This window comes from Peromyscus maniculatus, chromosome X (genome assembly GCF_049852395.1).
Source record: "Peromyscus maniculatus bairdii isolate BWxNUB_F1_BW_parent chromosome X, HU_Pman_BW_mat_3.1, whole genome shotgun sequence".
Classification (NCBI taxonomy): Eukaryota; Metazoa; Chordata; class Mammalia; order Rodentia; family Cricetidae; genus Peromyscus; species Peromyscus maniculatus.
In genome coordinates this window covers 39434273-39460974 of record NC_134875.1, presented here as the reverse complement: position 1 = coordinate 39460974, position 26702 = coordinate 39434273, and the positions used below count along the sequence as shown (strand labels likewise).

The window sequence follows — 26702 nt, the reverse complement described above, 5'->3', positions numbered from 1 at the left end:
AAGCATGAGATTAGACACATACAGATACTGAAATAAATGCCTCAAACCCCAATTCATTCCCTTGGGTGCATTTTATAAAACCTTTGGGATTTACTTATGCACCACAAAAATTTACCCAGTTAAAGTAGACCAGTGCAATGGTTCCTGCATATAATCGGACTTGTGCAACTACCACTCCTAACTTTAGAATATCGTCATCGTTCCAAGAAGACACACTGTACCCATTAGCCGCCACTTTTCACTTCTCCCAGCCTACCAATAAACGGCTTGTCTCCATGGAGACCTGCTCACCGTGGACATTTTGTGGAAGGGGAATGAAATGACATGTAGCCCTCTGTGCTTAGCGTCTTTTGTGCTATAGCACAGATTGGCACTTGATTCTGTTTAACTTCTATATAATAATCCGTGGCACATTTAGTTTACCCATTCATCATTTGGGAAGCAATTTCTAATCTTTGGCTATTATGAATAATGTTGTCCAGATCATTTTCGCACACGTTTTGTGTGAACATTTGTTTACATTTTTCCTGGGTCATATTTTTAATTTTTGAGAACCTATCAAGATGTTCTTCACAACCCTGACTTTTTGCATTTCTACCAGCTATATAATTACCTAAAATACCATTCAGAGATGGCCTTACTATTTTAAATTTTTTAAAGATGTATTCATTTACTTATTTATTTATTTATTATATGTATATGATGTTTTAAATAATTTATTTATTTTTATTTTATGTGCATTGGTATTTTGCCTGCATGTATGTCTGTGTGGGTGTCAGATCCCCTGGAACGGGAGTTACAGACAGGTGTGAGCTGCCATGTGGGAGCTGGGAATTGAACCCAGATTCTCTGGAAGAGCAACCAGTGCTATTAAATGCTAAGCCACCTTTCGAGCCCCAAAACATTCACTCCTACAGGCACAATTTAGACAACCTTCTCATATCCAATACCCACCTGTCTGTATCATTGTAACACTGGAAGATGTACAGTGACTTGAGGTAGCTCTTTAAAATATGAATGTAAAACATAACCCCTTAAGGGAAATTAGTTATCCTAGATTATAGGAAGCTCCTGCATACAAGGTGAGACCCCTGGTTGGAAGTCCTGGTTCTAGTAACTGGTGACAGTTAGAATCCTTTTGATTTTGTTTTGTTGTTTGTTTGTTTTTTGAGATAGGGTTTCTCTGTGTATCCCTGGATGTCTTGGAACTCAATCTAGAGACCAGGCTGGCTTTGAACTCAGAGATCTGCCTGCCTGTGCTTCCCGAGTGCTGGGATTAAAGGCTTGTGCCACCCCGCCCAGCTAATATTTAGAATCTTTTAGTGCATATTATTCATTTCCTGGATAGAAGGACCAATAGCATAATTTAAAACTGCTGGGACAAAATGCCATAGATGCTCAACATCCCTGGTTAGAGAAGGGGAAGAAGGAACCCTGGAGCAGATGTTGGTACTTTGCCCCCGTTAGGATCAGCACGAAACAGAATGGGAACCAAACAGCAGCGATGATTTGGCCTTATCTTCTGATGCCCAAAGAGATTTCAGATTAAGTCTTTAGTGAGCCAGGAAATTAACCTTAGGTATTTCGTAAAGAGTGCAAACTAGAACTGAACCTTTTTCCTAAATGTGTTGAACATCAGCAAGTCTCAACTGTTAAAATGATGGCCAAGAGTATCATAATCACAGCTACTTAGGAGGCTGAGGGAGAGATCACAAGTTTGAGGCCAGCTTGCACAGTGTAGCAAGATGCTGTCTCAAGGGGGAAAAAAACCACTTGGCCAAAGAAGATTTAAGTGGAACCTAACCTTGGCTAAGTCAGAATCCTTAACCTTCTTCAAGGTCAGTTCTGGACGCGGCCAAACAAAGGGCATGCTGCCTTGGTCCTGAAGATGCGCGAAGTACGGCAAGATGAGAAAAGGCAAATGCTGTTGGAGGTGGGGAGCAGAGCGGGTGCAGACAGGCTGCAGAAGCAGCAGCAACTGGCCATAGACCCGCAGCAGAGGGAGTCGAAAGCTGGGGGAGCCTTCAAAAGCACCGGGAGTCTCTGGAGGAACTTCACCCATGGAAAGGATCTGAAAGCCAATCAATCCTAAGGCCTTAGAAGTAGGAGGCACTCAACAACCATCCAATCCAAAGAGTAGCTACAATAGTGCGTAGAAGAGAGTGCACAAGAAAGAGTTGGGAAAACGGAAGAGATGTCAAAACCCCTCTGTGGCTTCATTGGCTTCGATTTTTGCCTTGTGCATGCTGGGTTCAGTCAGCCAACCTTTCATGCCTCTCCATTGGGGAAACGACTTGTTTTAAGTTTATAAATATAAATAATGACATGAAAGCATTTCACTTTCACGCATTATTGCCAAGAACAGGACATTTTGTTCTTCCTTTTTCAAGGTCCTCTCAGTCTAATGAAGACTTCTCAAATGGTGCTCTGTCTGCATCAGCCTTTTAGAGTGCTGGGCAGGGGGAGGGGGAGTGGGCTTGTCAGCTTCCTGGGAAATGGTGAGCCTCGGTCTCCGTGGGAGGGGAGGTAGGGATCTGTTTTCAACAATTTTCTAGGGAATTGTTTCACACCCTCAAATTGAAGAATCTGCGAGCTAGGAATAGAATTTCAGGCAGCTAACTCATTTGCGTAAAGGCCAAGAGACAGACAAGTAGAGCCATAGACTGCCCAAGACCTACATACAGTCTTTCAACAGTGGGCTACTGGATGTCGTGTGTCCTCATGGGCTGTCAACATACAAACCAACCAACCAAACCAGCCAGCCTGGTTCATCTGCCAGTTCCCACAGTAGAGCTACTCCCACCATGTCCAATGTCAAGTTAACGCTACATCACTTAGCCTGGTGTGCACACTGTTAATGTACGATTTCTACCCAAAAGGTGCAGTGAGTGTAAATAATCTCCGTAGAGCATAGTAACAGAATGTGCTGAGTATTGCCTTTGTATTTTGCTGTTATATAAAATTTAATTATGGGAGCCAGCGAGATAACTCAGTGAGTAAAAGTCTCTGCCACCAAGCCTGACAACCTAAGTTTGAGTTCCAGGCTTCACATGGTAGGAGAGAACCAACTCCTGAAAGTTGTCTTCTGATCTCTACTCACACACTATGGCACATGGCACACAATTCCATATGTACACACATACACACACACAAGTAACTACATGTAAGTAAAAAATTAATCATTAAAATTTTAATTATGGCTATATTTTATGGCTTGGAAGTTTCGACAGCTAGTTAGGACACCACTGCATACAGTCATTCTTCACTCTTAGCCGCCAGACTAACCATCCCACATGAGCGATCATAGAGAGCCTCTCTTCTGCCATGTAAGAAGGGGGAAGTATGGGGTTGGTGCAAGAAGGCATTGTTGAGGAGTGTATCGGGCCAGGAACCAAGATGAACGAGTATTTGTGACATTGACCTAACTAGGCAGCCACTTTAGCCTCATTCTGAGACCTGTCATGGGTTCTGAGCTAAGAAAATTGACCCCAGGTTCATAGGGCTGTGTGCTCTCACCCTGCAGGCAAACTGGCCTCAACATTTTATATTCTAGCTCAAACACAACCAACCTGGAGGATAGAGGGAGAAGAGGTATGTTTAGAATGCAGAGTCCTGGGCCTAACACCAGAGCTCTGGACTCAGAATGACTGGGAACAGGGTCTGGAATGTGTAGCCCTAGCCTTTCCTAGCAAATTCGATAAGCGTCTAACTTGAACCCTGAGCTGAAGCAGCTGAAGACAATGAGTACGTCATCTTCAAGGACAAAGGGCTGGGAAGGATCAATTTCCAGCCCATTCTTCCGTGGCCTCAGACTTCCCCAAATCCAGCTGCTCAAGAAAGTGAGCAACAATCAGACTCTCTCTCTCTCTCTCCTCTACTTTAGTGATTGGCAAAAGAAAATCATAGCTCTCAGCCATCCTCACAGCTCAGTATGGCACATGACTGCAGAAGACCCGCAGGGAGAGAAGGTGGAGGGACAAATGAAAATCCAGAAGACTAGTGACTGACTAAGACTAGCGACTGACTTTCTGTCTGTCTGTCTGTCTGTCTGTCTGTCTGTCTGTCTGTCTCTCTCTCTCTCTCTCTCTCTCTCTCTCTCTCTGCCTCTGTCTCTCTGTGTGTCTGCCTGTCTGTCTGCCTGTCTGCCTCTGTCTGCGTGTGTTGTCTGTCTGTCTGTCTCTGTGTGTGTGTGTGTGTCTGTCTGTCTGTCTGCCTCTCTGCCTCTGTGTGTGTGTGTGTGTGTGTGTGTGTGTGTGTGTGTGTGTGCCTGTGTGCCAGGTAGGTTTTTTCATTGATTATTCTCAACAAAGAAGTCTTACAGGATGATCAATAAGAACATTTTAAAGAATGAAAATAACTTGCATTAGGGCAAAACTGTGGGAGAGGAGGAGCGGGGCTTTAAATTCAAAGTAAGGGGAAGATGCGCCCTTGTCAGCTGTTGCAAGGCGCCTCGCCATGACTGGAAAGGTATGATGGTAGTGGTGAAATTTCTGCAGTATAACTTATAAAAATGTGTCTTAATAAAGCTATTTAAGAAGTGGGAAAACTTTATAATGCTATTAGGATTCCACTAAAGATCATGTAATATTTCTTATATGATACTTAAAAATTCTACAATCATGTCTTTTGATATTTTCACTTATGTTATAAACATTTAGGTGTCTATTTTTTATTTTAGCAGAAAGAACTGGGGATATAGCTCAATGGTAGAGTATTTTCCTACGCAATACAAGGACCTAGGTTCAATACCAAGAAGTGCATGATTTTAAGGAAAGTGTCAGAAATTATTTTGAACAACGCATCTTGAAGCCTACTGAGGCAGAACTTAAAAGATAAGGCAGGCTGGGGAAAGGCGAGCTTTTGGCCATTGGGGCATAATTGTAAGAACAGGCTGTGTGGTGGGAAGGGCAGTGGGTAGAGAGGATTCAAGAGGAATAGGTCCCACAGTTGCTTGTAACTCCAGCTCCAGATGGATACAGCTCTCTGGCCTCTTTGTGTATCTGCACTCAGGTGTACACACACACACACACACACACACACACACACACACACACATACACACTTAAAAATAGTAAAAACAAACCTTTTATTTAAAAAAGAAGGTTACTAGCCAGGCGGTGGTGGCGCACGCCTTTAATCCCAGCACTCGGGAGGCAGAAGCAGGCAGATCTCTGTGAGTTCGAGGCCAGCCTGGTCTACCAAGTGAGTCCCAGGAAAGGCGCAAAGCTACACAGAGAAACCCTGTCTTGAAAAACCAAAAAAAGAAGAAGAAGAAGAAGGAGGAGGAGGAGGAGGAGGAGGAGGAGGAGGAGGAGGAGGAGGAGGAGGAGGAGGTTAAGAAGAAGGAGGTTACGAGCAAAGCCTGAGCAACCACTTAAGACATTGCAGTAATCCAGGATAGAGCTAGCAGTGGCCTGGACAAGAGCTGGAGCAGTCGCCTGGTGATTCCCTCAAAGGATTCCTTTGCAGATGAAACTGATCAGGAAAAGGACTGAGTGTGGGCAAGTGCTACTGCTCTTGTTAAACACAGACCTCGTAAAGCAACGTGATGCCTTAGACCACAAGATCAAACCAAACTCTAAATCATTGAGGAAAACGAAGTGTTTGGCATTTATATACCAACAACAGGGTACTATGTCATTTCGAGATCACCATTCCTGATACACAGATACCAAAATCTGCCCAATTTCGTGGCTGTTGCACTCATGAAGTCACACCAGCTCTGGTTACCCACACCTACACAAGATCAAGTCAGTCAAAATGTCCATGTCCATGATCCCCCCTCTTACCGAGGAGCGGATGGCAATGGGCAGCTGCTGGGGGAGGGGAAAGCGTTGCTCTCTGAGGATGTAACCGCTTGTAAGTTTGCCATGCTCCAGTGGAGGCCCCACATCCATGCACATGTGGACTGCACTAACTGGACTTCCTAAGTTAGAAAAAAAAAAAAAACAACGTGAAGTTAGCAGAGTGTGGCGGTTTGAATGCAATTGGCCCCCATAAGCGCATAGGGAGTGGCACTATTAAGTGTGACTTTGTTGGAGTAGGTGTGACCTTGTTGGAAGACGTGTGTCACTGTGAGGGTGGGCTTTGAGGTCTTATATATGCTCAAGCCGCACCTAGTGAAACAGACCACTTCCTGTTGCCTGCATATCAAGATGTAAAACTCAGCTTCTTCTCCACACCATGTCTGCCTGCACATTGCCATGTCCCACCATAATAATAATGGACTAAACCTCTGAAAACGTAAGCCACCCAAGTGAAAAGTTTTCCTTTGTAAAAGTTGCCGTGATCATGGTGTCTCTTCACAGCAATAGATACCCTAATTGGGAGAGATGCTGGGAGGTAATATGAGAATTGGAGGAGGCAAATGGAGGGTATACCTATTTCCTTGTATATGTATGATATTCTCAAATAATTGTAAAGGGCATTTCAAGTCTCTTATTTAAATAGGCTACTTAAAACACTTCTGTCTAAATTGACAACTAGAGAGTCTATAAGTTGTGGACCTGAAAGTCATATATATTTATAATTACATCCTGTATTTAGACTTATATATAAATTCCTCTGAATTCACAATACTATCACTTGGATTGAGACTATCTTCCTCAACTTACATCTGTCTGGTTGACAATTTTTGTTAATCACTTCTCTGTTCACCAGCCTTAAAAACAATTGAGGTAGGCCTGATTTTACATGCCTGAATCCCAGCATTTAGGTGCCTGGGGCAAGGCAATAGTGAGTTTGAGATACAGCCTGCACTACAGAGTGAGATCCTGTCTCAAAAAAACAAAAACAGGAGATAAAATGTGGATAGGATGAAGTCATAGTATTTTGGAGTAACTATTGATTGCCCACCTCATTCCTAAAAATGAATTTCTGAATATCCATGGACAAAACATCAAAAAATGTAATAAACAGGTGGCTGGAGAGATGACTCAGAGGTTAAGAACACTGACTGCTCTTGCAGAGGTCCTGAGTTCAATTCCCAGCAACTGCATGGTGGCTCCCAATCATCTATAATGAGATCTGGTGCCCTCTTCTGGTGTGCAGGTATACATGCAGGCAGAACATTGTATACATAATAAATAAATAAATATTTTTTTAAAAAAAACTTTAGCCAGGTGGTGGTGGCACACGCATTTAATTCCAGCACTCAGGAGGCAGAGGCAGGTAGATCTTTGTGAGTTCGAGGCCAGCCTGGTCTACAAAGCAAGATCCAGGAAAGGCACAAAGCTACACAGAGAAACCCTGTCTCGAAAAACCAAAAAAAAAAAAAAAAAATGTAATAAACGGTCTGCTTTCAAATGCTGGGGGTGTCAAATGTCTGGGACAGTCAGGCTGGATTTTTAAAAAGAAAACTAAACCGAATAGACAAAAAACAACTAAACACATCAGAAAGGTGGAAAGCAAGGGGAGGTGAAGTCTCAGCTTAGAGACCAACTTAGGAGCGTGGCCAACCTCAGGGAATCATCAAAGGTCTCCCTCTGCAAAAAGTCAGTGAATGAGGGAGTGTGGCCCCTTGGCAGCAAGATGTTACTTTTTTTATTTTATAATTTAATTTAATTTAATTTTACATATCAACCACGGAATCCCCTGTCTTCCCTCCTCCCACTACCCCCCACCCTCCCCCAACCCACCCCCCCTTCCCACCTCCTCCAGGGCAAGGACTCCCCTGGGGGTTCAGCTCAGTCTGGTAGATTCAGTCGAGGCAGGTCCAGTCCCCTCCTCCGTTCACCCAGGCTGAGTGTCCCTGCATAGGCCCCAGGCTGTTACTAAGGGAAGGTGGGTGATTCAGCAGCACCGCATTAACAAACAGGGCGTGGTTGTCATCAACAGAAGGTGTCACCACCAGAAAACATCCCCTCAGGATGGTAGCTGGCTCCGCTGCATGACGACATCAAGTAGGGTGAAGGTCATCAGAGGAGGGCAGGCCAGCCTTAAGAAGTTGTCCGAGACTAGCAGATGACTTCGTCATAAGACAAAATCAAACAGGGTAGACCCTCTGCAAGATGTCATCAGAGCAAGCTCCCTGAAAGACATCATCAAAAAATGACTCTGTTGCTAGATGTCATCAAACAAGGATTTCTCTCTGGAAGATATCATCAGGGAAGGTCAGGAGCCCTCCTTTAAGACATCATTGGGTTGTGAGCCTAGCCTTTAACGGCTGAGCCACCTCTCCAGCCCTGGTAACCCCTGGTGATCGGATGGCCAAACACCCTAACTGTCGTGGTAGAACTCTCATCCAGTGACTGATGGAAGCAGATGCAGAGATCCACGGCCAGGCCCCAGGTGGAGCTCCAGGAGTCCAATTGGTGAGAGAGAGGAGGGATTGTATGAGTGAGAATTGTTGAGACCATAATTGGAAAAAGCACAGGGACAAATGGCCAAACTAGTGGAAACACATGAACTGTGAACCAATGGCTGAGGAGCCCCCATGGAACTGGACCAGGCCCTCTGGATGAGTGAGACAGTTGATTAGCTTGAACTGTTTAGGAGGCCCCCAGGCAGTGGGACAGGGACCTGTCCTTGGTGTGTGGGCTGGCTTTTTGGAGCCTGGGGCCTATGCTGGGACACTGTGCTCAGCCTGGGTGTAGGGAGGAGGGGATTGGACCTGCCTCGACTGACTCCCCAGGGGAGACCTTGCCTTGGAGGAGGTGGGGATGGGGGGTGGGTTGGGGAGGGGAGGGGGGAGAAAGGGGGAATCCATGGCTGATATGTGAAATTAAGTTAATTATAAAATAAAAATGTTTTTAAAAAGACATCATTGGGAATGGTGCCTTGCTCTGCTGCTATTTTTGTCAAAAAGGGTGTCCCCAGGGCTACAGAGATGGCTCAGTGGTTAAGAGCACACACTGCTCTTCCTGAGGACCTGAGTTCAATTACAGCACCCATGTCAGGTGCCTTACAACTGCCTGTTGTTACAAGTCCTCACATCTCTGACCTCTGTAGGCCCTTGCATTCATGTGTACATACCTCCTACATACATGTACATAATTAAAATAATAAAGATAAATCTTTACCTCCCACAAAGGGTGTCCCCTATGAAGCTGTCCTTAGAGAAGAACAGACCAGCCTTTAAGACACCATCCAAAAAGACTACTGGGCTGGAGAGATGGCTCAGCGGTTAAGAGCACTGGCTGTTCTTCTGGAGGTCCTGAGTTCAATTCCCAGCAACCACATGGTGGCTCACAACCATCTGTAATTCGATCTGATTCCCTCTTCTGGTATGGATGAAAACAAAGCACTCCTATAAATAAAATAAACAAATAAATAGGCTACTGTCTCTGCTATAAGACATCATCAAACAGGGAAGTCCCTCTGAAGGTTCTCATTAGAGGAGGTCAGCATGTTGCCTGGCTCTGTCGTAGAACCTCGGAAGTCACCAGAGGAAAGCAGGATGACAGTCTTTAAGAAGTCATCGAAGTTCAGTGTCTGGGTCATCAGACAGCTCAGCCCCTCTGCAAGATGTCTTCCGAGGTTGGCTGCACAATTTTTTTTAACTGTTTAACAAGTTTTTATTAACAGAGATAGACAGGTAGACGGAGAATGCAACAGAAATGTCTGGAAACTGAGGGGTATGCACATACACTAAAGGCTTCTTAGTGTGACTGGGGTGGCTCCTTGGACCCAGGATTACATCTCCAGACCCTCTCCTTGGGGGTAGGCCCGGGGTTTAAGTCAACGTTTTCATTCTAACCCCCAGAGGGGTCTCTGAGATGGAGGACCTCCCTTCAGCATTCTGTCCATGCCTCTGCTTGCCCAGCTGAGTTGGCATGGAGGACAAGCCCCAGGGGCACTTGCACAGCAGGGGAGTGGAATGGAGATAAGGCCTATGGTGAGGAAAAGAGAGATGAGCGGAAGGACATCATGGCCGCAGGTGAAGGGGCCCTCCCAAGGGCAGCTCCATTTTTCCTTCACCTGAGATTACTATTGGATTGAGGCATCAGAGTGAGGCAGGATGTAACATCCACCCCAATCCTTAATCCCAGAGCCCTGAATGCCAGCAGGAAGCTCTGAAAAAGCCTGAGTCAGTGAGTCAAGCTTATGATAGGTCTTCAAACGTGACTGGCCCCTTGGTATATATGTAAGGACCCTCTCTGGATGGATGTGAGTGTATAGTCTTACAGTACATACAAATCTTAGCATTTCTACATGTCTCATTTGCTCCCAAAGAGCTGTGTCTGGATGTATAACTGTGTATGTCCTTCCTCATACAGCAGGAACTTAATATCTGCATGGTGTATGCTGCTGTCTGTGCACATGAGTTCCAGCAAGTAGATGAATGTGGTCCTGCTTGCTCCTGTCCATCCACAGGTCTTCCTCAGTCCTGGCTGGTCAGGGGTCTTGGCCAAAGAGGTAGGTGGTGAGTTCAAGCCGGAGGCACCGGGCATCGGAGCGAAGGGGATAGAAGAGGGTGAGGAAGTCCTGGGTGCTGAAGATAGTGTCAGCCAGTGCAAAGGCCAAGGTAGACGGAATGACACCTCGGCCATACTCCACCATCCATGTGTTTGGTCCCCACTCCATAGCCGTTGCTTCCGCAGGCCCATGCACAACTGTTCCTCCTCACTTTTCGTGGTGCCCTCTCTCCACTGGGGGAAGGTGCCAGAGATGATGGTGTCAGAAATCTCAGCCCAATATCGCCCCAATGGCCACGGGAGCCCAGGGCGGCGCCGAAGAGCAGCACATACTCAGACAGCGAGGCGTGCAGAAGACACATGGCGCCCATCCAGCCGCCCGCGTTCACAAACACCCACTGCAGCTCCTCATCCGGCAGCACGTGGCCTGGGTGCAGCCTCCGCAGCTCCACGATCAGCCGAGAGAAGGCCCGCTCATGGTCCAGTCCAGAGTACTGCCGAGCAAGCTGCGCTATCTCTTCTTGCTGGAAGACGAAGCTCTATGTACCCAGGCACAGCCAGACCGCCTGGGTCAACACCGCGGCAACAGCCAGAAATAGGGTAATCCATGTCCACCGCCGGCCCACGGCCCACTGCATCCCGGCGGGCAGCCTGGCACCACCAGCGCAGGACACAGCTAGGATCTCAGGTTATGCACATACAGACTCAAAAACCGCTGCCTCCTGTCGCCCCCGCCACCATGGTGGCTGCACAATTTTAAAGGATGGCCAGCCTCGCTACAAGAGGTCATCAAAGGAGCATGGCTCTACAGCAGATTTCAGGTAGAAAGGATGGGGACCTGATCACATGACAAACAATGGAAACATTGTCAGGAAAGTATTTTTGGTTTTTTGTTTTGTTGTTTTGTTTTGTTTTGTTTTTTGTTTGGTTTTTCGAGACAGGGTTACTCTGTGTAGTTTTGCGCCTTTCCTGGATCTCACTCTGTAGACCAGGCTGGCCTCGAACTTACAGAGATCTGCCTGCCTCTGCCTCCCGAGTGCTGGGATTAAAGGCGTGCGCCACCACCGCCCGGCTTTGTTGTTGTTTTTGAGACGAGGTCTGACCTGGAATTTATTATGAAGCAGATGCTGACTTTGAACTTCTGATCCTCCTGCCTCCACCTCCCAAGTGACTGGCTTAAGAATATCTTCAAAATGATGATACATATGAGTGCTCTATTAGCTTTCTGCCTTTGGGCAAATAGCTTCCCTTTTCCTCGACTTCAGAAAAATATGAGAGTAAACAAAAACTTTTCAAGTTTTCCCAACTCTCACTGGTGAGCTCTCTACCTGGTTCTCCTAATTCATGGGTTCTCAATCTTCCTAAGGTTGTGACCCTTTAATACAGTTCCTCACGTTGTGGTGACCCCTAGTCATAAAATTATTTTTGTTGCTACTTCATAACTGTAATTTTGCTACTGTTAGGAATCCTAATGTAAATATCTGTGTTTTCTGATGGTCTCTGGGGTTGAGAACTTAGTTACTTCTTTTTCTCTGCTGTTTATGGGCCACTGCCTAATTTCAGTTCACTTCCACTAGAGGGTGGCCAGGGAGAGGAGATGAGGCTCAGACCAAATTCTTGTGTTTGCAATCAGTCTCAGAAAGGAAATAGGAAGAAGAAATGGATGGTCCATGGAGGATGAAATGAAATTGAGATTTCTGATTTCTGTGAGTTTTTATTTGTATTCATCTAAGATCCTGTATTAACCAAAGAAAATATGAGGGAGGTGATTTACATAATTTCCTTTTTCATATGAGAAAGCATATGTGTGTGCATGTGTGTGTCTGGAATGTTTTCAATCAATACATCCATAAATGCAGTGTTTATTAAGGCTTGACATTCACATGGACTTCTCATTCTCTTTATTAGTATTTACAATTGAGAATTCCTATCAGAAACTTCATGGCTTCCCCATTTGATCAGCACAGAAATTTCTGGCACTCTGAACAACTTTCTAATCAACTTTGTTTGCCATTACTCTCTTCAAAAATACCTTGCATTTCCAGAAAAGCAGTTTTCCATAGAAATCCAACAAACATAATCTTGGTGTTTGTAAGATTGATGTTGAAAATAATTTTGCCCAGTTACCTAATAAGAACTTAGAGCTAGCCAGGTGGTGGTGATGCACACGTTTAATGCCAGCACCTGGGAGGCAGCGGCAGGCAGCTACACAATGAAACCCTGTCTCAAAACAAACAAAAATAAAAACAAAAAAGAGAAAAAGAAAGAAAAGAACTTTGAGCTGGAGTCCAAAGATGGTACAGCACCAGGGTAATTAGCTCATTCCAGTGCGTGGTGAGGTAGGCATAGGGGGAATATATTGTTGATCCAGAAATTACAAGGTGCACAAAATAAGGGGTGGGAGTATATTACAAGGGTATGAATCAGCTTCAAGTACTCATAGTTTAAAATATGGAACAAGCGGAACTAAACCAAATGAAGTAGAGAAGTACACTGGGAAGTATTAAAAATAGAAAGCCATGATTCCCTACTAATAATATCTAGATAATAGCTCAAGAAATAAAATAAGGTAAGGGAGGATCTTGCTTACGAAATGATTCATTGTTGAGTATGGAGGAAATGACAGAACTGGGAAGCCAGAATTCAGTGACCATCATGGTAAATACCGATTCAGAAAAGACTGATCTTTATAAAGATCCTACAACATGGGTTGGGAGAGGGATAAAGTATGTAGTGCACAAGCGTAAGGAACTCCCAGAGCCCCAGAGCCTGTATAAAGCCAGGCCGAAGGGGCGGAGAGATGGCTCAGCAGCTGGGACTATTTGATGCTCTGGTAGAGAACTTGTGTTCATATCTAAACACACACACACACACACACACACACACACACACACACACACACACACACTATGTGTATATATATGTATATATATACCTATATATTAAATTGCATAATAATCCTACTCTGTTTGAAGCAATACTTATTAAGCTAGTTGCACAGCAAACAGTAAGCAGTGACCAATGCAAATGTCATCTGACCAAATGATTAAAATTAACATCACTTGCCGGGCGGCGGCGGCGGCGGCGGCGGCGGCGGCGGAAGCAGCAGCAGCGGCAGCGGCGGCGCATGCCTTTAATCCCAGCACTCATGAGGCAGAGGCAGGTGGATCTCTGTGAGTTCGAGGCCAGCCTGGTCTACAGAGTGAGTTCCAGGAAAGGCGCAAAGCTACACAGAGAAATCCTGTGTCGAAAAAAACAAAAATAAATGAATAAATAAATAAATGAATAAATGAACAAATAATAAATAAATAAATAAAATTAACATCACCAATAAGGAACAGATGGATGACCCAACATCATTTGTGTAATAAATTAAGTAGTCAGGTCTGGTGGTGAATGCCTGTAACCTGGGAAACTGAGGCAGGAGGATCATAAGTTTGAGATGGTGCCTCAAAAAAAAGCACATAATATAAAATGCTGGGAATATAAGCCAAGCCAATGGCAGAGCAGTTCCATAGCATGTGTGAGGCACTTCGATCAATCTTAGCTGAGATGGTATCACCTGAATCTAATCATGATAGGATGCTAAGAAAAATCAGAAGCAAAGGACATTTTATTGGGTGGGAAAAAGAGGAGGGGCCTGGGGATTGTATTCATCAAAAATGGCAAGGTTATAAACGATAACATCTGCAGAAATGTGTCCAGATTAAAGCAACGTGACAGTTACATGCATTTCTGATTCTAGGCTGGATCCTGTAAAGGGTGAGGGAGGGAACGCTATGGAGGACACTGATTGGGTAACTAGACAAAACTGGAATGTGGAGATTCAATTCGATTAAATCATTGTATCAATATTTAGTTGAAGTTGGTCGTTTCTGTGGTTGTGTATCAGAACATCCTTCTTAGCAAATATTCATTAAGGTATTTAAGGCCCATAAATAATGGAGAATGCAAGGGCTTCCAAAAACTGGCTATCTATAATGGCTGAGAGAGAACATGCTGGGATGAATGGGCTGCAGTGGTAATACCATGTGGATCTGGGCAATGGATATATGGTGGGGTTTGTAAAAATCATATTCTTGAAGCTTGTGGGCTATTCTGAATGTCTGTGGTTGTTTTTCTTTCTTGAGACAAGGTCTCACAAGGTAGCCCAGGTTGGCTCTGACTCTGGGACTCTCTTTGTTTCTGTTGGAGCACAGCTACAGCAGCCTCGTCTCTGTCTGCAAGGCCAGTACTTCACAGTTCTGTCACGGATGCCCTGAAATCATTTTGTAGAGCATGGGGTCACTGTGAAAGTTAGGAAGACAATATTAGAAAATGGCCAAAGCCAGTTTTAGCACGAATCTTAAGTGGGCTTATTAAAAACAATCCTGAAGCCAGGTGAATGCTGAAAGATCAGAGAAACAGAACCAGCCACAGCCACCCCACCTCGTCAGTTCCTCAGCTGATCCTGTTGCCTCAGACTGGAGGCTTCTCAGTCCTCATCCAAACGGATCTCAGCTGAACTGCTACTCAAAAGCCTAAAAGCTTAACAGGCTCTAGTTCCTGGTTTTCATGCCTTATATACCTTTCTGCTTCCTGCCATCAGTTCCTGGGATTAAAGGTGTGTGTCACCATGCCTGGCTGTTTCCAGTGTGGCTTTGAACTCACAGAGATCCAGATAGATCTCTGCCTCTGGAATGCTAGGATTAAAGGAGTGTGCGCCACCATTTTCTGGCCCCTATGTCTATCTAGTGGCTGTTCTGTTCTCTGACCCCAGATAAGTTTATTAGGGTGCACAGTATATTGGGGAACACAATATCACCACAGCTAGTTTAAGAGATTCTGAAAGGGGAGCCTATAAGCTGGAGTTTAGATGTTGACTCTGCAACCTCAGAATGGATCTGGAGAGCCTGGATAGGAAGGACCTTGATGCCTACACTTGATTTCTATTGTCATCAAGTAAAGTCAGATAAAAATATGTCTGTCTTTCACAAAAGCTCCAGGACACCAAGCAGGCAAAGGCGAAAAATCATTACACAAGTTTTGACGGGAATAAAGAAATCATTGCTGCTCATTTCCTAAGCTACACTGAATAATGTTTTTGTGCCTTTTTATTTCAAGACAGGGTTTCTCTGTGTAGCCCTGGATGTTCTAGAACTCGCTCTGTAGCCCAGGCTGGCCTCAGACTCACAGAGATCCGCCTGCTCCTGCCTCCTGAATGCTGGGATCAAAGGCGTTGGGCCCACTGAATGAATCTTAACTTGATAAAGAAATAGCCCTCATTCTCAGCCTGCCTATGGCAAAGAATAAGTGCTGTTGTGAGCACCAAGTTTTGCTCAAGCTTCAGGTTTTGTTTACAAAACCTATGCAATGCTTGCTTTCTATTCCACTGTATAACCAAGTTTTTGGTGGGATTTTGTTTGTTGGATTTGTGATGCTGGGGATTAAATCCGGAACATTCTATCATTGAGCCACACCCCCAACTTCCAAGTTTACTATAAAAATTCCACTGCAAGTTAATTGCTATCTGATAAGTCGGCAGTCCTGAAAGATGTCCCTTACATATGACTGTCTTCCTCCCATCATGTCCAGCCCTTGGTCAGGCTCATTTATTTTCAATGACAAGCAGATTTTATTTAAAATTATCACGTTTATGATATCAACCAGATTAGTGCATTTATGTGTTCATGGATACACCTTATATAAGAGGAATTCCCAAAACGGATGCCACAAAGGAATTGAAAGGCTCTTTGACAAGTGGAAACCAAATGTTTATAGTCAATAAGAGCAACATTGCCCTAAGGGCTTTGCGGTACTCCCCCCAAAGTTAATTTCTTTTTATATTTGTGTGTTTGTCTTGTGTGGGAGTAGTGTGTCCATGTGCCATGGTGTGCATGTGAAAGTCAGAGGACAACTTGCAGGATTCAGTTCTCTCCTTCCACCATGTGGGTCCTTGGGAGATTGAGCTCAGGTCGCCAGGCTTGGCAGCAGGTGTCTTTACTGCTGAGCCATATCGCAATCCAAAGAAACCCGTTTATGAATGATACAGAAAGGAGCAGAAAATGATTCTGCCCCCTGGCCTAATTTGAGAAAGCCGTGCTCCTGCAATCCCCATGCCTGGAGAAGTCACCAAGGGTTTGCACAGTGGAAAAGTCTGCTGTGGTATAGGTCATTTAGTATGACTACAGCAAAGGCTGTTTATTGTTTTGGTGGTGGAAGTGGGGTGTTTGTTTTTTTATTTATTTGTTTGTTTTGGTAGCTACAAAAGTAATTCTTATTGGGAGGAAACACAAGAAAACATAAGCTGGCAACCCAGAGCAACCTATTTTGTCATATTTTCTTCCAGATTTTTCTCTGACTTCATTTATGTAATGGATCACAAGACATAAATTATCTCAATTTTATCACTTAACATTATATATCACTTAACATTATAGCATTTTACCATGTCCTTAAAGAATCCTCTAATGATTCTGATTAATGACTACATCAGTGTCTCAGTATGTAAATGTACCAAAATTTATTCAACCCTCCCTTTGATGTCAAAGGTTTAAATTGCTGCTAATCGCTCAGTGTTCTAAATTGAATCTTAGGTGAACATCTTGCATACAAAATATTGCCAGTGTTATAAAATGTACATTGCCATGGACTCTTTGAACAGGTATCTTACATGTTTTTATGGGTCTGATCCATTGTGCATCAGTCAGAGTTCTTAGGCCCAAATAACAAGCCTGATTGGGGGACATTGAGCAGAGTAGTTTATTAAAGGATCTTGAATCTTTCCCTGTAGCTAGAGTTTTCCTGTTTTGCCCACAGTCAGGACAAATATCTGTCACCCGCCAGTCCCACAGCCGCTCAGACCCAACCAAGTAAACACAGAGACTTATATTGCTTACAAACTGTATGGCCGTGGCAGGCTTCTTGCTAACTGTTCTTATATCTTAAATTAATCCATTTCCATAAATCTATACCTTGCCACGTGGCTTGTGGCTTACTGGCATCTTCACATGCTGCTTGTCCTGGTGGCGGCTGGCAGTGACTCCTTCTGCCTTCCTGCTCTTTCTTTTCTCCTCTCTGTTAGTCCCGCCTATACTTCCTGCCTAGCCACTGGCCAATCAGTATTTTATTTATTGACCAATCAGAGCAACACATTTGCCATACAGAACATCCCACACCAGACTGATGTGGAGGGCTAAGTTACCCCAACCAAGTCACAGAGCCAGCAAGTACCTATAATTCCGGCAGTACTGAGGAGACAGTGACAGGAGCATTATTTTAAGTTTATGGCCAGTCTTGTGTGAGTTCCAGGCTGGCCATGGCTATAAGGCTACATACTGAGCCCTTGAATCAAAATCAAAATGTAGTGGGGGGGGCACATGGGGGAGCATCTGTAGAGTTGTACCAGCGGTGGTCTTAAGCCTTGTTATAAAAGAGGTTTCCCCATGGAAGTCCATGATGACTCTGCTTTACCCATCTGCCTCACTGTGTCGGTCTCCTGAAAGCAAAGCCAAACTCACACGCTTGTAGGCTAGCTCCAAAGGACATGGAGAGTCTTAGAGGGTGCCCACAAATCTAGAAAGTAAGTTTTCCAGATATGCTAGGCCAGCTGTGATAGTACAGGCCTTTAATCCCAGCACTCAGGAGGGAGAGGCAGAGAGCTCTGCGAGTTCCAGGTCAGCCCGGTCTATATAGAGAGATTCGGTTTCCAGTCCAGTCAGAGCTACACAGTGAGAACTTGTCTCAAAAAGAAAGAAAGATACAGGATGTTTGGGTTCATGAAATAAACTGAGAGAAAGTCCTTCTTCAGAAGGTGCAGCACTTTCCAAGGGATGGTCCAGTTAGAAAGAAGTCCGAGGATAAAGAGTTTTTGGCATCCCAACCTGGACTGAAGATCAATGATACTTCAGGAATCTTCTAGGTCTTCAGGATCAGAATGGACCCACTGAGGCATCCAGCTTCATGGGCTGAGAAGCCACCAGGTTCGGCTTCTTCGGGTATGCTGTTAGTTATTTAGCTGCGTTGTGTTCTTACCTTGCAAGGAAGTGTCACGAAACACGACAGAATCCGCTTATAAGAGTTTATTAGAGATACAGGGATAGAGAGTGCAGGCCTGTGGGAGAGACACGTGCGTGGAGAAGAGGAAGAGGAGAAGAGGAGAGAACTGGGAATATGGCGCTCCGCTTTAAAAACCGGCTGGGGGCGTGGCCAGGACACGTCACTACTCCATGCATGTGCGTAGATCACATGGTCACGTTGTGCGCTTACGTAGCCATGTAACATCACGGATTCTGGTCACGCGAGATGCCTTGGCCGGAACTTGCTAGGCGGAGATGTCCGGGTCCGCTGGGTATCCTGGCTACGAGAGACGCTTTGAACGGAAATGGCTAGGCGGAAGTGTCCGCCTGGTAAATGGGACCGTGGGGGGCGTGTTGTAAACCCTTCATATGCAGGCTATTGTTGGACTACACATTCTCTCTTGTGAAAGCTAAATTAATGAATTCCTTTCTACACACACACACACACACACACACACACACACACACACACCACTTCTGTTCTTGTAGAGAACCCTGCCTAACACACTTACCCCAAACAAGGTCCTGGGTTTGATTCTCAGCACTAAAAATAGAAAGGATGCTTAGATAAATTTGATTTTAGATAAACAAGAAATCATCTTTAGACATAAGCAGACCCAAAATATTTAAAAGCAAGTCTAATTACATCTCTGTATTTATTTGTGTCTTTTGTGTGTATATGAGGAGGGGCACACGTGTGGAAGTCAGAGAAGAACTTGTAGGAGTTGGTTCTTTCACCACGTGGGTAGAAGGATTTGAACTCACAGCATCAGATTTTTCAGCAAGTGCCTTTATCCCGTGAGCCATCTTGCTGGCCCATAGTTTCTTTTTGGTGGTTTTTGTTTTGTTTGTTTGTTTGGGGTTTTTGTTTGTTTGTTTGTTTGTTTTCACAGAGCTTTCCCCCAAGGCTTTTCTCTCTGCCCTATACTTAGAAGAGTTTCCCCTGGAGATTTTTCCCCCTGCTTCATGTATGTGGAGAAGGATGATGAAGAAAAAGACTTTTCTAAACAGTGAACCAATTATCCTGACAGGAGTCCTTGAACAGCCCAAAGGATTTCTTTTCTCAGACTATTTCTCGGTGTCGTCCGTTTCCTCTTCCGTTATCTGTCAACTTCTGCTTTTAGCATTTCCCTGTGTGACTCAAAAGCAACATGTGCCAATAATAAAAGAAATCTCGCTCTATACCCTTGGGTTCATAAGTCAAGACAGTAAAAAGTTCTTTCTTCAGGACATGTGTAGCAGTGCACACCTGTAATCTCAACATTCGGGAAGCTGAAACAGAATTGTGTCAAGTTCAAAGCCACCCTGGGCTTGCCACTGATCAAATAAACAAACAATTGGCAGCAGCAAACCTTCTCTGCACACACCCAAGAATCATATCTGATATTTAAGTAACTCAAACAAAGATTAAATTGTATTTTTTGCTACCAAATGGCCTTCAGGGTCTGAATCGAGTGTTTCCGTGCTCTTATTCAAGAACGAAATAAAAGCGCACACAGACTGAACCTGGGTTCAGTCCCAGCAGAGAGAATTGAAGATTTAAAGGGTTTTAACAGGTGGGACATGCTGCAAGAGAGTAGCAGGTAAAGCCAGCCCAGGAGTGAAGATACTTGTTTGTGACTCCTTTTATGGAATTCAAAGGGAGGAGTTTGGTTGCTAAGAGGTGTAGTATGGGTGGTTCTCCATTTTTGGTTAATAGATTTTGACTGTGTAAGACTTTGTTCACTACACATGTCCCTTCCCATAATGCATATATCTTTAATCATATGCATGCCTGATTATGCATAGGCATACGATGGCAACTAGGGGATTCTCCCTAAAAGTTCACCCAGAGGACACAGTTTGCCTTATTGTGCATGCACGCAAAACCAGTTCAGGCTCGATTGACCCTCTGACACTTGCATCCCCTTATATGAGTAATAAATTTGCACTGAAACTGTCCATGTGTGATAGTCTGGTCTTTAAGGGGAGGAGGAACTTATTCCATTGTTTAGAAAAGGTATACACATCCTGATTGTTTTAGTTAGCATTACTTTTGTTGCAGTGAAACACCATGACCAAAAGCAAGTTGGGGAGGAAAAGGTTTATTTGACTTATACTTCCACATGTTGTTCATCACTGAAGGAAGTCAGGAGAACAGGAACCAGGAGGTAGGAGCTGATGCAGAGGCCATGGAGGAGTGCTGCTTACTGGCTTGATTTTCATGGCTTTGCTCAGCCTGCTTTCTTATAAAACCTAGGACCACCAGCCTAGGGATGGCCCCACCCACAGTGAGCTGAGCCCTCCCTGTGGTGGCTTGAAAGAAAATGTTCCACAAAGGGAGTGGCACTATTAAGAGGTGTGGCTTTGTTGGAGTGGGTGTGGCCTTGTTGGAGGAAGTGTGTCACTGTGGAGGAGGGCTTTGATGTCTCATCTATGCTGAAGCCACACCCAGTGTCTCAGTCCACTTTCTGTTGCCTTAAACAATCAAGATGAGATGGAACTCTCAGTTCCAGCACCATGTCTGCCGGCACGCTGCCATGTCCCACCACGATGATAATGAACTAAACCTCTGAAACTGTAAGCCACCCCAATTAAGCGTTTTCCTTTATAAGAGTTGCCATGGTCACAGTGTGTCTTCACAGCAATAGAAACCCTAAGCCACTCACCCATCAATCACTAATTAAGAAAATGTGCCACAGGCTTGTCTACAGGCCAATCAAGTGGGGACATTTTCTTAACTGAGGTTCCTTCTTTCCAAATGATTTTAGCTTATGTCAAGTTGACATACCACTAGCCAGTACACTCCATATTGCCAAATTTATAAGTCCTATGTAAATGTTTGTGGATGGATAAAAAGATTTTCTCACTGGATGTGGTGGCATATAGTTATAATCCCAGGACCGGGGAAACTGAGGCAAGAAAAGTTTGAGGCTAGCCTAGATCACATAGTTACAAGGCAGCCCAGAATATGTAACCAAACCCTGCTTCAGAGGAATATATTGCTCACCATAGGGTAATTTTCAACCTATGTTCTATGATAAAAGATTTAAGGACCATGCACCTTGGCACCCTCTCATCTGAACAAACTATAAATCTTTTTTTTTTTTTTTTTGAGACAGGGTTTCTCTGTGTAGCTTTGCGCCTTTCCTGGAACTCACTTGGTAGCCCAGGCTGGCCTCGAACTCACAGAGATCCACCTGGCTCTGCCTCCTGAGTGCTGGGATTAAAGGCGTGCGCCGCCGCCGCCGCCGCCGCCGCCGCCGCCGCCGCCGCCGCCACCACCACCCGGCTAAACTATAAATCTTTAATTTGGCTCCTTATCAACAAGGGGATGCTGTGCCTCATTTTATGTTGTCTCCTTTCTTCTGGAAATAAAAGTATTTGATTTCAGAAAGAAAAACTATTGATCAAGTTAATTATCAACACTCATGTCGGGCAGACACTATTACACAAGCCAATTCGTTTACTGTCAACTGGTGTATGGATTGATTGCATAAGGTAAGTGCATGCCCGTCTTTGACCAATCAGTAGCTACCATTGAGGCCACTTGTTTCAGAAGAAAATTGTGGGAATAGATGAGAAAAGTAGCCATAACAGCTGCTGAGGTCCATATGTCTAATAAAAGGGGCTAGAAATTTCTTTTCTCTATCATAGGATACTCTATGGCAAGGCTTCTTAAATTGATTCTACTTGCAACCAATTTCTGCCTTAGAAAATGTTTATGCATCCCCAAAATTGTAAAGAAATTTATCTTAAAACAACACACACACACACACACACACACACACACACACACACACACATATATAAAATTTGACCACTTAGTAAAGATAAAAGTGGATTTACATACTGAGATAAATGTAATTGTTTATTTTTACATAGATAATTAAGTCTTGGCTGAACATTGATTCTGTGGGAATGTTTGTCAGAATTGATTAATAGTTTGATTTTATAATCGCCCATGCTGAAGACACTGCTTCACCTAATGGGTAGTGTAAAACGGGAGAAGTATGATTATAGACATTCAGAAATTATTGTTCTAAAACCAAGCCAAAATTAATAATGACGTTTTTATGAGATTCAAGTCAGTAACTTTAACAACAATGTTGAAAATTAAATATTATAACACAATACAATATAAAGATACACTGGTTTGACTTTTACATAATGAAAGAAGGTGATAGGAAAATATTGAAAGTCTTTGTTTTCTATAATACAACTATGACGTTTCTTTAAGAACAGAAAACTTAATGTGCACAGTGAAATGTCATATGCTACAGTCCACAGCATACAATATTCCTAAACCCAAACTGAGAGATTCCATGTTCACTTGTGGTTCGTGTCTTGACAACACATACAGTGCAAAAATGCACATGTCTTATGCTCAAAACCAAGGCTGCAATGAAATCACGAGGTGAGACTTGGCTGAATGCTGCCCAAACCACCTTGGCTTCATTGTCTGATCTTGAATAAGTTTTCAGTCATGGCGTCTTAGAAACCTTTTACTATTGGCATTTTTCCCATATGGTTCATAACCCACAGTTCGAGAAGCTGTGTTGTACAATAAATCTATATAGAGATGTGACCGTACGAACTCCATAGGCAGGCATAAAGAAGTCCATCTGCTCTCACAGAGAGAAGTTTCAACTTTCAAGTTTCATTGTATATATTCATTGCACACGTCTCTGTGTTGTATAAGGATATTTTGATACAAGTATGTACTGAGTATATCTCCCCCATAATTCCCTGCCCCCTACTTTTTCCTCCCAATCCCATTAGTCCCCATTGTTCCCCTAGAGTCTAGGGCCTAGACAGTTCTACACCCAAGCCATTTGTAGAGCCCCATGTCTGGGAGTTAGCCTCACTTCTTCCTTCTTGGTCCTGACATCCGTTCTTTAGCAAGTTTTGGCTAGAGAGATGGTTAAGTGGTTAAGAGCATTTGTTGTTCTTCCAGAGGACCTGAGTTCAATTCCAGTATCCACATGGTGTCTCACAACCATCTGGAACTCCAATTCCAAAGGTTATGACCTCTTTGGGCATCAGGCATGCACTTTGTGTGTGTGTGTGTGTGTGTGTGTGTGTGTGTGTGTGTGTGTGTGTGTGTGTGTTTAACAAGTTATATAAATACTACAACCAAATATGTGTATATATACATACATATATATGGTATATATGTACATACACACACACAGACACATATCTCTATCCAGTCTAAATATTTTCATCTTTACAGCTACTGCTCTATTCCATGCTACTACAATCTATTATTTAGACTATTATAATTGCTGCTTAACTAATTTTTCCGTTATTTTAATTTTTATACATTTAGTGTGTTTGTGCATGTGTGTGCATGTGCGTGCGTGTGTGCGTGCGTTCGTGCGTGCGTGCGTGCGTGTGCGTGTGTGTGTGTGTGTGTGTGTGTGTGTGTGTGTGTGTGTGTGTGTGTGCCATAGCATGAGTATGGAGGTCAGGGCACAACTATCAGGAGTTGGCTCTCTCCTTCCACCATGTGGGTTCTAGGGATCAAACTCAGATTATCAGCCTTGGCTGCAAGCACCTTACTCACTCAGCCATCTTGCTGACCTTGATCTTCTATTCCTGGCCTCCTATAATTCATTCTCCACAAAGAAACTATAGTAATCATAGAATAACATATATATGGATTATGTTAATCTTTGCCTTAAAACTCTTCAATGGCTAGTTATTTTTCAGAAAACTAAAGGAATTAAACTAAAAAAATATACAGCGTCTCCTCTGGATTAATATTGTGCTCTCTGTGAGGCAAGGCATAGGTGTGGAAATGGGAAAAGGTTAAGGGTATATGTAATTGGAGGCTTTTCTCTGTCCCGCCCCATTCCACAGCCATTTTCAAATAACCACTCAGAGGCTTATATTAATTATAAATATTTGGCTGATGGTTCAGGCTTATTACTAGCTACCTTTTACATTTAAATTAACCCATATTTCTATTAATCTATGCATCACCACATGGCCTGTGGCTTACTGGTTTTCTAACATCTTGTTCCTTGGGCAGCTGGATAGAATCTCCCTGACTCTATCCTCTTCTCCTTGTATCTCTGTTTGGCTTTCCCACCTAGCCTTATTCTGCCTGGCTATAGGCCAAAATAGCTTTATTTATCAACTAACGAGAGCAACACATATTCACAGCATACAGAAAGACCATCCCACAGCCCGTAGTTAATGAGTAAATGAGCCCAGCTGGAATGAAGTTAGAAAATGATACAGATGATTTGAAAAATATCTGGAGTTTGAGTAAAGGTGGTTGAATTTTTTTTCTTTTTTTCTTTTCTTTCTTTCTTTCTTTTTTTTTTTTTTTGAGACAGGGTTTTGTAAACAGACATTTCCTCTCCCTCCTGCCAGTTCCCAAAAATTCACTCAGAGGCTTATATTACTTATAAGGTGTTAGGCCAATAGCTTGGGCTTATTATTAACTAGCTCTTACTTCTAAATTAACCCATTTCTATTAATCTATGTATTGCCATGTAGCCCATGGCTTTACTGGTCCTCTAGCATCTTGCTTCTTGGGCAGCTCCCTCATGTCTCTCTCAACTCCACCCTACTTCATTGCAGTTTTCAATTTGATTATCTCACCTAACTTTATCCTGCCTTGCTATAGGCTAAACAGCTTTATTATTAACCAATACATATTCACTAAATACAGGAGGATCATCCCACAGCAGGGTTTCTCTGTGTAGCTATGCCTGTCCTGGAACTAGCTCTATAGACCAGGCTGGTCTCAAACTCACAGAGATCCGCCTGCCTCTGCCTCCCAAGTGCTGGGATTAAAGGTGTACACCACCACCATCCAGCTTGACTTTTTTTCTAGACAATGGGGGGGAATTTATGAATGTTTCAAAGCACAAAGACATAAAAAACAGTCTTTGGAAAGAAACCTATTTAATGTAGTAGGGCATGGTGACACAGGCCTGTCATTCCAGCTACTGAAGAGGTTAAGAAAGGAGAATTGCAAGTTCAAGGCCTGCTTGAGCCACAGAGTAAGTTAGTTCAAAGCCAGCCTGTTTCAAAATGAGAAGTGAAAAAAGAGCTGGGGATGTAAGGGTTCAGTGGTAGAGCCCTTAATTAGCAGGTGTGAGGAGGGAGGTTCTGCGTTTGGCTCCAGGGAGGTAGGGATGAAGAAAGGGAAAAGAAAGTCATTTCATGTAAATCACAAGTCAGTGGTTAAAGAATAGGAATATGTAATTGTATCAGCACATCCATGAAAATTATACTCAAAAAATCCATCAGTCATTTATGACAAACAAGCTTGAATGAAAAGGAGTGCCCTCAAATTGATGAAGAGCACTATCAGAAACCTACTTGCTTTAAATTTAATGCTTAATGTTCATACTACTTGCTGACAGTCTTTTGTTTTTTGTTTTTTCGAGACAGGGTTTCTCTGTGTAGCTTTGGAACTCACTCTGTAGTACAGGCTAGCCTCCAACTCACAGAGATCCGCTTGTCTCTGCCCCCCCCCCCCCCCCCCCCGTGCTGGGATTAAAGGCGTGCACCACTGCCCTGTTGGTGATAGTTTTATTACTTAGGACTTGCCCCTAATTTTTAGCATTGTTCTGACTGGTCTAGACAGTTCAGTAAGAGAGGAACAAAAGAAATACAAGAGTTGAAAAGAAAGGGACAAAACTAACTATTGTTAGTTACAGAATCATTTCTACATAGAAAATCCAAGCTAATCATATAATATACAAATTATAGAACACAAAGAATTCAGCAAGAATGCTAGGCTCATGGTAAATGTTAACAATGCAGTAGACAGACCAGTGAAATGGCTTAGAAGTGCCTGCCAAGCAAGATAAACCAAGTTCAATCTCAGGGAGCCACAGAGTAGCAGGAGCGAATCAACTCTAACAAATTGTCCTCCAGCCTATACGCACACACACACACAACACACACAACACAACACACACACACACACAAATAAAATGGAACTTAAAAAAGTAAGAACATCAAAATTGTGGCAGAAAAAACAAGTACCCAAGCACAGTATGTTCAGTGATAGAAAGAGTAGCATAGTAAAATGTAAGCTCCTTCTAACTGACATAGAAACTCCTATGATTGGACCAAAATTTCTACAAATCTTTTGTAAAGTTTGGTAAATCAATCTTCCAATATATATATATATGTGTGTGTGTGTGTGTGTGTGTGTGTGTGTGTGTGTGTGTATGTGTAAGAGAAAAGGTGCCAATAACAATCAATTTTCAAGAACATGAGGACATTTTCCTTATTATAAAGTTGTAGCAATGATGACACGGTGGCATTGACACAGGGGTAG

General features: G+C 43.5%; 1 pseudogene; it reads right to left on the bottom strand.

Annotated features, from left to right (window-relative positions):
* Positions 1 to 10060: 10060 nt before the first annotated feature.
* On the bottom strand, positions 10061 to 11093 carry LOC102919539 (sigma non-opioid intracellular receptor 1 pseudogene; annotated as a pseudogene).
* Positions 11094 to 26702: the final 15609 nt, after the last annotated feature.